This window comes from Crocodylus siamensis, chromosome 8 (genome assembly GCF_052110815.1).
Source record: "Crocodylus siamensis isolate JL-2025a chromosome 8, ASM5211081v1, whole genome shotgun sequence".
NCBI lineage: Eukaryota > Metazoa > Chordata > Crocodylia > Crocodylidae > Crocodylus > Crocodylus siamensis.
In genome coordinates this window covers 41813190-41826231 of record NC_143402.1, presented here as the reverse complement: position 1 = coordinate 41826231, position 13042 = coordinate 41813190, and the positions used below count along the sequence as shown (strand labels likewise).

The 13042-nt window shown below is 51.9% G+C and overlaps 1 protein-coding gene across 6 annotated transcripts in view; it reads left to right on the top strand.

Moving 5' to 3' along the window:
* Positions 1-13042, top strand: part of NHSL2 (NHS like 2) — a 160243-nt gene that overhangs the window by 48194 nt on the left and 99007 nt on the right. For 3 of the 6 annotated variants that reach the window (XM_090061384.1, XM_090061381.1, XM_090061383.1), the window contains exon 1: positions 10939-11106. The exons of the other annotated variants lie outside the window; for them this stretch is intronic. The gene's annotated coding sequence lies outside the window, so the exon portion shown is untranslated. Of the gene's footprint in view, positions 1-10938; positions 11107-13042 lie in introns of those variants that run through there. 6 annotated transcript variants of the gene reach the window in all.

Genomic DNA, 13042 nt, shown 5'->3' with positions numbered 1-13042 from the left:
TCCCTGCTCATGGCAGGGTTTATTTAGCATCTTTTAAATGAAAGGCTTTACAGCATCCCCAGACAGCTGGCAGGCAAAAGACACCTATGCCAGAGTGCTGGGCGGTTGTCTGCAACCCACAGAAATCAGTAGGGTCTTCTCATCTCTGTACTGGGCTTGGGATCAAGCCCTTGGCTTAGCTAGAACCCAATTTCCCATTTAGCTGTGATAAGGTGGTAATCCCCACAAGGGGAGGGGGGTGCTTTGCTCCCAAGCTGAGTAGCAGCTTGTCCTGCACCGATCCTGCTCAGCCCAGATGGGCGAGCACAGGGCATGTGGGGTCAGGGCTGCGTGCACTCATCCCCACCTGTACAGTGGGGCTGGGGAGTGGGGACTGGGACTGAGCGGGCACATGGAAGCCAGTGACAGCAGGATGGGAGCACAGGGCCCGTGCCAGTGTCCCGGGTCCACCGTCAGCCCAGACGGGGCCCAGAGCAGGGTGGCAGGGGCTCTATGTCCCCTCTCTCCCTGCTGGCTCAGCCCAGCCTGGCTCCAGAGCCCTGCCAGCCCATGCCTCGCACTCCTGTCCCCTGCTCCAGGTCCCACTGGCACTGGCCCCAGGATACCAGTGCAGGCCCCATTCTCCCACACACCCACTCATTTCCACTCCTACCCCCGCTTCCCCATTTTCCTGCACACCTGCTGGCCACTTTGCACCATGTGGCTCCCATACCCACATCCATACCCACAATACCATACACACACATTCCACAAAAACACCTACATCTCGCCACAAACCCCACAGTTACCCATACCCCCGACACCCCTGCACACCCCACACAATATACAAAAGTAATACTGCATTTTGAGCTATGCAATCACTTCTCCATATACAGCACAAACACACACAAATCAGGACAAAAATATTTTTGTAATTAAATTAAAATATATTAGTATGGGTGTTTGATTTTTAGTATATAATTTGTTTTTTTCCCCTAAAATGGCAAACCCTCTTTCCCAAAGGAGTACTTCCGGGGGCAAGGGGAGGGATGTCCTATGGCAAAGGTGAGGGGTGGGACTTCCTGTCCAAAGATGGCAATCTGGGGGTGGGGCTATGGCCCTCTACAGCTTGCTAAAACTCAGTAAGCGGCCCTCCGCACAAAATAATTGCCTGCCCCTGTCCTAAACAGACAGTAAGCTCAGGCTGCAGCTGGGGTGGGAATGCAGATACCCAGATCTCCACCTCCTCATGCACCTAGCTTATGCTGCCTCCTCAGCTGGTGTCTCAGCACAGGATCTGGGCCTGACCGGCTGCTGCTGAGCTCTCCCATGGCTAAGGAAGACCACAAGGGGGCACTTGGCTGACACATTCTGGTGCTGGAAGCCAGGACTGATGTTATCGGGAGGCAGAGCCCCTTAGGGACTGGCAAACCCTGCTCTCTGCTCCAGAGGGGCCCTTGTGCTGTCTTTCCTTTCCTGGAACAGGACGCTTCCAAGCTATATGTGAACACAGGCGACATCCCTGAGGGATGAGCTGCCCTCACTGCCTCTCCAGCCCAGTGTGAGCAGGGAGGTTGGAGAGGCACACTGGAAGGTCCTTGCTTTGCCACAGGACTCTTGGGTACACAAGCAGCTGCACTCCTGCCTGGGGCCCTGAATTCTCCCCGAGTGCTCCCCTCCTCCCACCTTCCCCTGCCCAGACCAGTGCCTGACAGTCTCTTCTGCTTTCAAGAGGAGCCTTTTGCCAAGGCCTGGCCCAGCCTCATGAACATTTGGTGACAGGGAGATTTATGGGGATTATCCATTAGGACATATGTGGGGCAGCATGTCCCCTTCCCTCTGTGGCCCTACTATGTCCAGTAACCTCCAAGGAGGGTGGAGGCCCCCGTCAATTGCTTTTTCTAGGTGGTGAATGACCAGCTCAGTCCTGACCGGGGCAGATTGCCACAGTCCTTGGATCTGAACTACTGGACAGCAACCGAAGCCTTACTCCAGTGGGCAGAGGTGCAGCAAGTGCTGGCAGAAAGGTGGGCTCCATTGCCCTGGGGACCTTGAAGCGTGAGCTGGATTTCTGCCAGCAAAATGTTGTAGTGTAGACTAGGGCTGGCACAGGCAGATGCTGTGGATGGTTGATGCCAGTGCTGCTTTGAGAAGCCGTCGCTTGGCTTCCCCCATGCATACCCAGCTTTCCCTGGCCAGGCATGAGGGGAGAAGACCTACAAAGTCCCAGGCACTCAGGGTGAAAGTTGGTAACAGACCAACGTGTGCAGGAAGTGCCTTTTACACGGGAACCACAAGGTGCTTTTACTCTCAGGAAATGCACTTGTACTGTTGCTAGGCAGAGGAGGCAGACACATAATATCTGAGACCACTCTGGGCACTCCATGGGGTGCCAGCAGTTGGGGACTTTGGGCATCATTGGGCAACGAGGGTTCCTGACCAGGGGCAGACTGGGTACTGCCTGCAGGTCTGAGCTTTGTATCTCCATCTTCCTCTAATAACGACTTCTACCATGAGGGTTCCTGAGAGGTTTAGAGCTCACTGTACCACTGAAGTGCACCTACCTCTGGGCTGGCCACTTCTGTTTAAAAATACATGGCAGCAGTCTGCAATGGCTCTGGCCTGAGAGTGCAGGGGCACAACACTGAGTCTTGAGCTTGGCCAGGATGCTGGAGCCACTGCCCAGGTTTTGGGGAAAGTGCTGTGACTGGTCTGACCTTGGATTTAGGCTTTGAAGGCTGGTATTGGGGTCTGGTAGAACGGGGCAAGTGGTTCCATCTCCCTCCCCCCCCCCCCCGGTCTACCTCCACAGTGTGAGGGGACTAGCCTGAGGTTGGCAAGGGAGGTGCGGGCACTGCTCTCGGAGAGAGCCTTGAATGTTCAGAGCAAGTGAGCAGCCTTTGCCTGGAGACTGTGTGGGGAACACAGGGGCTCACGTGAAAGGCCACGGCAGGGGCTGCTGAACAGCCTGGGGGTGTGCTCTGAGGAAACTACTTTGAAGCCGGGTTGACTGAAGTTGGTGGAGGCTAGATGCAGGGGGAAGCAGCATGGCTCAAAATGAGCTTCTACTCTTCTCTGGGTCCAAGGCTGCCTGTCTCTGTGGGAGAACTGATGCCTTCAAGTTTGTGGGTCATGCTGACAGCGTGAAACAGCTGTGACTCAGGAAGGCAGAGGATGAGGGATCTCAATAACCATGGCCCTCTGGGCCTCCTTCATCTCCCATGATGCCCTGCTTCTCCATATGCCACCATCGTGTTGGTTTCTTTTTCTTGTTCTGTACCCTGGGTTCCTCTTACTCTTCCACTGACATGTCCCATACTCAGCACCAGGATCTCGCTTCATTGTCAAGGCTCTAGTCCAGTCACCATATTAGGGGGCACAAGGGTCGGCCCCTAGGAACATAATCTTCCCTTGGAAGGCTGGTTTCCTGGGACCACCAGGGCAAGTGTATGGAGCACAGGACTGCAGCCATCTGGAGAGCCCTGAACATCCTGGCTAGGCCTAGTACTAAGCCCAGCTGGATTCTTCTGTATTTGACAGTGGAAGGAGAGGCTGAAGCCCCCTGGCCTTTCCATTCACTTGGCTTAGTTCGAACAGCATTTCCTCTTTCTGGTAGAGAACAGTCTGCCAGGATCTCTGTGCGGGCCCTCCTGTCAAAGAGGCTGTAGATGGGCCAACGTGTCCACCTGTGAGGGGCTGTTTATATGGGACCAGTTATAGCTCTGTGTGCATTGGGAGGCCAGCCAAACTTGTGAATACATCTGGCACTGCGTGATGTAAATGGCTCAGCCTTGTGATATGATGTGGTTACGCTGTAAAGTTTTGGAGAAGAGAGTGCAGCGGGCTAGAGGAGCCAGGGGAACACTATAGCTGGTGCAGGAGGCCCCTGTCAGTTCTGCCAGGCCAAGTTGCTGTACTAGTGACCTTGCAAAAGCACTGAGGGCTCCGTGCCTGTGAACATCCCCCTGCAAGCAGAATGTAGCCATTCGTCCCTGGATAAGACAGAACCTTTGAGGCCTCAGCAGTCAGCCACATGCTGTAAACCCCTCTGCTGAACCAGGCTTTCCCAGCGTTATTGGAAGGAGAGACAGACTACTTCTAATGGTTTTTTCCTGGCTAGTGGGGTGGGGCAGGGACATTCTAGCCAAACAAGTAGTGGCAGGGAGGCATCAGAGGGTCACCCTCTGCCCAGCTGCATCTTCATACAGCCTCTGAACCCAGAGATGCATTGGTAGCCAAGGCATCCCTCTGTGCCTGATCTTGAGCCCCCAGTACCTGGCAGTCATGGTTGAAAGTAGCTGCTGGGGACGCCCCCTGAGCACCTTCATTTGCCTACTTCTGGTTCAGAGCAGCTAGGAGGAGGTGGGGTGCACTCAGGGCTGGCTTTGGCAGGGCATGCTGCTGCCACAGTGTAGATGTGCCCATAGATCCCCTGGCCCATAGATGCATTGGTAGCCAAGGCATCCCTCTGTGCCTGATCTTGAGCCCCCAGTACCTGGCAGTCATGGTTGAAAGTAGCTAATGGGGACGCCCCCTGAGCACCTTCATTTGCCTACTTCTGGTTCAGAGCAGCTAGGAGGAGGTGGGGTGCACTCAGGGCTGGCTTTGGCAGGGCATGCTGCTGCCACAGTGTAGATGTGCCCATAGATCCCCTGGCCCATAGATCTGGACCAACTCTGCTCCTACCACTTTGAGTGGAGGAAGCAAGGCATTGTGCTCTCTGTATCCCATAGTCAGAGCATATCTCAGTTTTCACAGCATAGGATCATATCTGGAGAACAAAACGTTTAGAGTCAAAGGCTCAGGACCTTGTGCAAACAATGTGAGTGCAAAGCCTCCTTGTAAAATGTTTCTATTGCTCAGACATCAAGACAGTTGTCCATGCAAGAAGGGTGCAGTTTCTGCTGCCCTTTTTATGTACAACCTACCCTTGTACTTCTAAAAATAACATTACTAGCCACATCTTGCACCAGCATCCCACTGACTTCCAGTCAGGTCTACCTTCCATTGCATTTTCGTTGGGCTCTTCTATCTAGTACATAAACATGTCCTGTCTTAATTGTATTATGGTTTTCCATAGCTAGCAATGGAAATGTCTAGTGAAATCTGCCCAATGTGGTCCAACAGAATTTGTATTTGATGTGGACAGTTTGGACTGGATTAAAAGGATAAGTCAAGCAATGACTGAATTAAAAAGAAACCACAGCAAAGTGATGGGTAAGGAATAAAATGCAGCTTAGGTGCAAGGCAGGCAGGATCTGGAGGCTGTTAATGAAACCACCAGCATATTGTAATTCAAAAATGTCCACGGCCCAGTTTAGCATGTGTGCATCTGGGACTTTATTTAGTCCCATTGGGACTTTTCATGCTCACTCATAAATTACAAATACAGAGGTGTTCTCTCTGCCAACCTTCCCCCCCCTCCAATGCTGGGAGTTTGTCAGCCAGTCGTATTTGAGGGTTGGGGTAAAACGTCCTTCGGGCTGGAGTTGTCATGAGGAAACCCATTGCAGACTGGAGAGGAGGCTCTTCCCTCACAGAGGTCAGGGAAGTTTAATACGTGCATTAAAAATAACTGAAAAGACAAAACATTTATTTAGAATCTCCCCATCTGTTCCCTCTCTTCTTTCTCACTGAAAGACTGCTTTTGTGTCAGAGCCAAATTCATGTGTTTGGGAAATAACTTGCAAACACTGCTGTCACTGGCCTTTACTGAGTGGTCTTTCTAGAGGAAAGGGGACAGGCAGTTAGTCACAGATTGACAAACAGGGCTGCACAGTGAAAATGGGGGCATCTCAGAAACCCCCTGCCTACACTAAGAAATTCTATGTTGCTTGCTAAAGCAAACAGCTAACGGGATGAGCTTCTGTCTGAACCTGGCCACCCAGGTTCTTGTGCTACCTTTCTTCTCACCACACGATAAACATAGGACTGCAGACATCAGCCTCAGGCCCCCTAAATTCAACTCAGCTAGTGCAACTGCAGGAGACAGACTCACAGCCCACTTCAGCCAGTGCTGCCAGCTCTTGCAGCAGGGACATCCTAGCTGTGGCCATCCTAGCTGTGGCCTGTGAGCTGCCCCCAAGGCTAACACTGAAGAGCAGCCTTCCTCACTGCAAGGCCCAGCAGTGCTTCATCTCATGACAAGACGCCACCAGCTGTGAATGTGTGCATTGCATGCTAGGGTCTGTAGTTTCCACAGATTGTGCATGTGTATTAAAGAGGGGCATCAAATATCCAGCCTGCGATGTCCGGTGGGCATTTAGGGGAAAAGTAAGCATGGTGGGATCTGCTGCCGAAGTCCAGGGTACAGATCTCTGTTGGGGCCATGTTTTGGGGGTGGCAGGGTGAGTGATGATGGCGTTAATCCCTGCAGCTTCCCAACCACTGGAAGTGGGACTGGATCCAGTTTACAAGGAGCTCATGGTCTGAATCTACTCCAAGAGGACCAAGTGAGTTTGACAGCCCAGTATTTAGGAGCAGAGATGGATGTGGCATGTTCCATTCTGTGCAACTGAAGGTGGTTTTCATGTTGCAGCCAGAGAATAACCTTTGAGCTATTCTGCACAGAGCAGGCACAGCCTGGTTATCAGTATCTGTGTGAAGTGAGTGTCTTATCTCCTGATGGGAAGAGATGTATGTTTTACTTCATGGAAATAAGGGATAATAACAGGTGCCCACCTGAAAGAGCAGTCTTGATCATTTGTTTTAAAGGGAGAGAGATGAGGAGCAGGCTGTGGTCTGACTACTCAAGTGTTAGCTTCCCTTCTCCCCTGCCCTGGCAATAGCTGTGTGCCACATGAAACTGAGATCTCTCCTGATAGGGCCAGCCTGGAGCCATTCTGACTGTGTGAACACTCGTGGCAGTGGACTCTGTAGCTCTCTGTTACCCAGTTCATTACTGTTTTGATGGGTTGGGAAGCAAATACAACACTTCTGTGCCTGGAAATTGCTTGTTTCCTGTTTACATGGGGCCCTTGGATCCCAGCACAGCTGCTGGGGCTGTTCTGAAAGTCTTGAACATGTTGGAATGGGGAGCATTCCTTCTGAAGTGTGTTCAGTGTTAATGAAAAGTGCCTCATGGCTGGTGACCTCTATCCCCAGACCAGGCAAAGCACATCCTTCCAGCCCAGACCCCGAGGGGCCTTTTGGAGTGAGAAGGCAGGACATTCTGTAGGAGCCGTGTAGTCCTTTGTGTTCCTGGAGACACTGCCAGCAAGGGAGTACACCCTGAAACAGAATCACCCACTGTGCAGCCATCTCCCAAGGCCTCATCTCTGCCAACAAGGCAAGCCTGTTCAAGCCCGATGCCTGGTGCTGTTTGAATTCAGTGGGGGCTACCATGTGCCAGAGTTTGTTAGGAGGCTGTTAGGGAAACTCAGTGGTCTATGTCTCCACTCAGCCTCAGGAATGGCTGTTCTGAAGCAATTTGGTCTCTTCTCCACTGACCTGCTTTTCTAAGTTAGAGCCTTCCTAAGCAGTGTGGAGCAGAAAGCTGTGTTTAAGGCTGATTTGCACTGGACAGGGAGCCATCCATGGGTACTACAGGTAAGCTAACTGTTAGTGAATGTAATGTATCCCATAGCTGTTCCTGAGAGCTGTTGCCCACTTCCTTTGTGCTCACCTGCCATGCTTTGATGTAAAACAAATAGAGGGGAATCTGAGTGCTGAAAAAAAAGGGAGACGGAGCTCTCTCACCAGGGAGTGTGTCGTCTTCACAGGGCTCCACCTCCTCTACGCTCTGTCCTCACCACACCTGCCAGGATAATACTATGGTCTTTTCAGTGTAGCCGAGTCTCTTGACTGGTAGCTCACCCTGTTGCCAACACTTCCTACACCCTTCCAAGTCAGGAGTTCATTGCAGCTCAGGTAATCCTTAATTAAGCCCCTTTTATTGATGCTCATGCTTTGTGAGTCCAGCACCAGTCCCTGGGTCCTTACATACTGTTGATGGATGGATTTTCCCACCAATCAATTACTTCTTTACTCAGGCCTCATTGGTTTCATATTCAACATTGTTAACCTTATCAAAACTGCAAGTCTTCCAGGACCTAGTTTTGTTGCACTCCCAGACTCTTCCTCTGTGCCTTCACACAGAACTCCACTACTCTCCTCCAGGAGACCATGCATTCCCCTCTCCAGGGGTAAAGTGCCTGTCTTTTTTGGGGGGGCCTGCTGGGCCTCTCAGGGGCCAATCACACCTGGCTCCCCAGACACATAATTGCCAGCAGCTGGGACTTGCTGGCACTTCCAGGGTTATTCCTGGACAGACTCACTGTCAACAGTGGAACCCTTGCACAACTTCCAGGTAAGTCAAGCAGTGACCCCAGTTGCACTCAGGGTCCCATTTGTAACAGGAGCCAGGGGATGGCTTCCTGTTACATTAACCTTCCCACAGCACAGTTGTGCTGTCACATGTGTTGCTGGGTGCAGAGCTGGCTGGGATCTTCTCAGAATAACCACTGTAGCAGAATTGCTGGTAGAAACAAAAGTGAAGTTTGGATGCCTGATTTAGATTCTAGGCTTGTGTTTCCTCTGGGAGGTGAGGGGCTCAGCATCTTTGGAAATCACGTCACTTCTTTAAGTGTCTAACTATGGATACAGGGCCTAATGGCCTGCTGAAGTTATGTGCACAGTGTCCATGCCTGTGTGCTTACGACTGTGCACGTACAGATTATGTTTCAGATGCGTTCAGAATCACAACCCTGTTACAATCCACATGTGAATGGGCCTGTGGTTACATTGGTGATAAGGAATAGAGTGAGACAATGAATAAACATGCATCCCTTGGGCTTACAACTAAGAGATAAAGGCTATCAGTTACCACGGTACTAGCTGAGGTTCACTCTGATAACCCAGGTTTGATCCTCCTCCCCAGCCTACACCCTGTGTTACTGCTTTCAGCTGTGTAAACTGGTTGGCACATGCAGCCTCCAGGTGAGTGGGAGACACTGCTATGATGGGATTTTCCCTTCACTACATGCTGATGCAGGGATAGCCCTTGGGCCAGCCACTATCACCAGCAGTGAACTGGCTGATAAAAGGAAGCAAAGGATTTCCTCTCCCCGTTCCAACTGCCTGCTGCAGGCAGGTCTGGATCCTGTCAGCCACTTTCCCTTGCTCTGGGCTGCAACTGACTCTGACCAAGCAACATGTGCCCACTGAGTGCAGGCACTTGCTCTCAGTATTGGGAGAAGCAGGTGTTGGGAACTGTATAGAGGGCTAAGATTCGCTGGCTTCTGCTACCCTGACTTTTAGTATCATCTCCAGGCAGAACATGGGGGTGAGAGAAGCAGGCCTGGCCGGGGAAAGGGGATGCTCTGTGAGCTAGGCAGTGTGGGATAGCTGGAGGCGCTAGCTGGGAGAGTTTCTTCCTGTTGTGCAAATCTCCTCTCTGGTCCCATTTACATTACCTGGTGTGGGGCTTGTGGCCTGTTAGTTCTCTCCCCACCATGCAGGGCAGAGCTGAAGAGCAGACAGTTTTCACCAAGATGCCCCCGCCACTGGTTGTAGTAACAAGCACCAGACAGAGGCCCAAGCAAATACTTGGATCCTGCTGCCTGATCCAAGTTTATTAAAAGAAATGGGGGAGGGCAGCCCAGCTTTGCCTAGGGCATGTATTCAGGAAGGCACCACTCAGGCTGGCATGGCACAGCCAGACTCCTTGTGCCCTTCTGTTCACATCGCCTTGGACTGGCCAGTATGCTCACAGCCAGCGGCCATCTGCAAGCAGCCCTACCCATCTGTCCTCTGCTCACCAGCAATTCAAGCTTATAGGAAGGGATATAATGTTAAATCATTTACCACTTTTGCCAATAGCCCTCAGCTCTCCAGATGGGTTGTATCCCCTGCACCCAGCCATGCCTAGAGTTTCTGTAATTGATTGTGATTGCTGCAGCTCATGTATACATACCTGAGCTAGCATCTTACTAGCAGCTTGGGTACTGGTAATAGCAAAGCTGGCATGACACAAGCTTTGGCTGCTGAGCACATATGGAGAAGCCCAGGCAGGCTTCACAGGGAGGGGAGGCCCTACCTGTGCTGTACTGCTTCTTCCCCTGCTCTCCAGGGTTGGTGAACCTTGCCCCCCTCCTCCTGGAAGCTCCTTTCATCACCTCCAGCCCTCTTCTCTGGAGCACTGGGCAAGTGGAGGTCACAAGCTCAGCTGGTGCAGAAAGAGGAGGTCATTCACACAGGCAGACACTGTGATGGTTGTTTATGCCTTGAAAACAGATTTCCCTTGGACTGAGCCAGCTCACGGCATAGGTGAGGCTCACCCTCACAAAGGGCAAAAGCAGGGCTGAGGCTGGCTGAGCCCAGGTTTGCTGGTGGGCTTGCAGAAATGGTATACAGAGCTGTGTCCAAGGAAGTCCTTCCTCACCTCATTCCGTGTACCTTAGCCACAGGGGCTTTTACCTGGGGATTGCCTTGACTCTTGTTTTCCTGCAGACCAAACAAACCCTAGTTCTAAGGTCTGTGCATCCCTCCTTGCTGGGACACAGGAGTACTGGGCACAAATATTTACAGATTTGGACTGTGGCTGTCTAGGGTGCTGTCCGTAAGGGGTGCCACAGGGCCCTGCAAGAGGAAATGGGCAAATTCTGCCTGCAGCCCTGCCAGCGGAGCCAGCCCCAAATCTAGTTGTCTCGGAAAACTGCCTGTCGGGCTCTGGATGTGCCTTTCCCAGGGCTGCCTGTATGTACTCATTCAGAAAGCATGGGAGAAGCCCAGGCCTGTTGCCATGGTGTGTGGAGGGGACAGTCTTGGCACAGCAGTCCCTTAGCACTGCCTCTGTTGGCTTTTCTGGGGCTTGCCTTGTTAAGGGAAATGCAGAAGCTATGTCTTTAAGAAGGGCCTGGGTGAGGGTGAGGAGGAGGGAATCAATTTCATGCAGCTTTCCTCAAAGCAAATCTGGATTGAGTTTAGGAAGTTAGGAGCAAAGGGGTTAGCAGAGCTCCAGCCCACCCCACACCCAGTGTGCTTAGCAGACAGCTCTGGTTGTTTAAGGGCCTGCACATGGCTCAAATGGTAGGTTACATGAAGCAGTGAGTGCTGGATAGCCTATGCCCCTGCTGTTCCTCACTGCCTGAGTTGTGTCTCCAGAAGGGAAGGAGCTGCGACTCTTGGGTACGTACAAGTTTTCTCTCCCTCCCCCCCAATCCACCCCATTAGATTTAATCATCCATATCTGGGAAGGCATATTACAGTCTGGACAGTTGCCAGATCTGTGGTGCTAATGCAGGCATGGGGTGGGATTGCTGTGCTCACACAGGGGGAGATGAGTGGGAGCTAGCAGCCTGAGCCTCCTAAGAAAGGAGCACTGAGCCCTGGCTTTCTGGCTGCCCTGGTGCTTTCTCTGCAGGGGATAGGAGCTGTCAGACCCTCTTCCTTGGGTTTCTTGTGTGTTTCCTGTGTGCTAACCATAGTGCTTGGGAGGAAGTGGTGAGTGTGTGTGCGCACACATGAGAGAGAGAGCTGAGCAACCTGGACAATGTAACTCCCGGGGGGTAAGGAAGCTTGCTCGGGACACAGGCTCTTGCTTCTTGGAGGTATGGGAGGGGGAGGTTTGTGCAGGATTCAGGCAGTCTCAGGGGCCATCTGGGCACTGCAGGGATTCCCCAGGGCAGAGGATAGCCCTTCCCTACAGGTTTTGGTCTCAGGAGGGGCAGGGGTTTCACATGGTTCTGTGCAGCATTGACTGGCATCTTAGTAGCACGGAGGCTCGGAGGCTAGTGACTATGTGAGGCTGTGTTTGAGGGTGAGGCAATAACCAGTAAACAGTTGGATAAACAAACCCTGGTACCTGTCTCAGAGGAGTCAGATCCAGTTTCATAGATGTCATAGATTTCATAGACATTAGAGCTGGAAGGGACCTTATAAGATCATCAGGTCCTGCCCAAGGGGCAGGAAGTCAACTAAGGTCAAAGGATCCCAGCAACATAAATGACCAAATGTTTCTTGAAAGAGTGCAGAGTAGGTGCTCTGTGGAGAGTTTGTTCCAGGCCTTGGGGGCTTGGACAGTAAAGAAATTGTTCCTTATGTCTAGTCTAAAACAGTGTTGCAGGAGTTTGTGACTGTTGGACCTCGTCATCCCCTGGGGTGCTGTGGTGAACAGATGTTCCTCCTGATCCTGATAAACTCCCCTTATGTACGTATAGGCTGCCACCAAGTCACCCCTGAGCCTGCGCTTCTCCAGGCTGAAGAGTCCCATAGCTCACTTCATAAGGCCTGTTCTCATGCCCTCTGATCATGCATGTGGCTCTCCTTTGGACTCTTTCAAGCTTTTCCACATCCTTCCTAAATTCTGGAGCCCAGAATTGGATACAGCCTCACCAAGGCCAAGTACATCAGGAGGATGACATCCGGGGTCTTACTCGAGATGCATCAGTAGATGCAAGCCAGAGTTTTGTTCGCTTTGCCAGCTGTGGTATTACATTAGTGGCTCATTCATCCTGTGGTCAGTCATGACCCCCAAGTTTCTTTCAGTCATGGTGTTAGCAAGAGTAGCATTGCTAAGCCTATAAGTGTGATGTGGGTTTTTATTCCTGAGGTGGAGCACATTGCATCTTGTCCATTCTGTGGCTGTGTTGGGCAAGGCAGGTGGTGGCACATGCAGGTTGTGTGTGAGAGCGGCCCCCAAGGCCACATGCCTCCCTGGGGACAGCCTCATGCCAGTGCCCAGTATGTACTCCACTGATTCCACTGCAGGGGCTCAGTGCCAACATTCCCATTCTACAGAGGTGACTCCTAAGTACTTGCCCAAGATCAAGGAAAAGTCCTCAGCAGTGCTGGGAATGGAAACTAGGTCCTGAGTTGCAGGCCCCCAGTCCAGCCAGTAGGCTGCACTTCCAAGCCAGGATGTGGAGGGGGTCTCTGTTCCAATGGACTTTTCGGTATAATAAATTCTTCTGGCAACTCCTGGCAGCCTTCAGCCAGTAAAAAAGTAGTGCTGTGGCTTGCACACACAGCTCTGCAAGAAAGAACTCAGGAACTCTGTGGGACTGTAGGGCCAACTGTGTCCTGGGTGCACTCTCCACTCCCCCCCACACATTCTTTTTCTGGA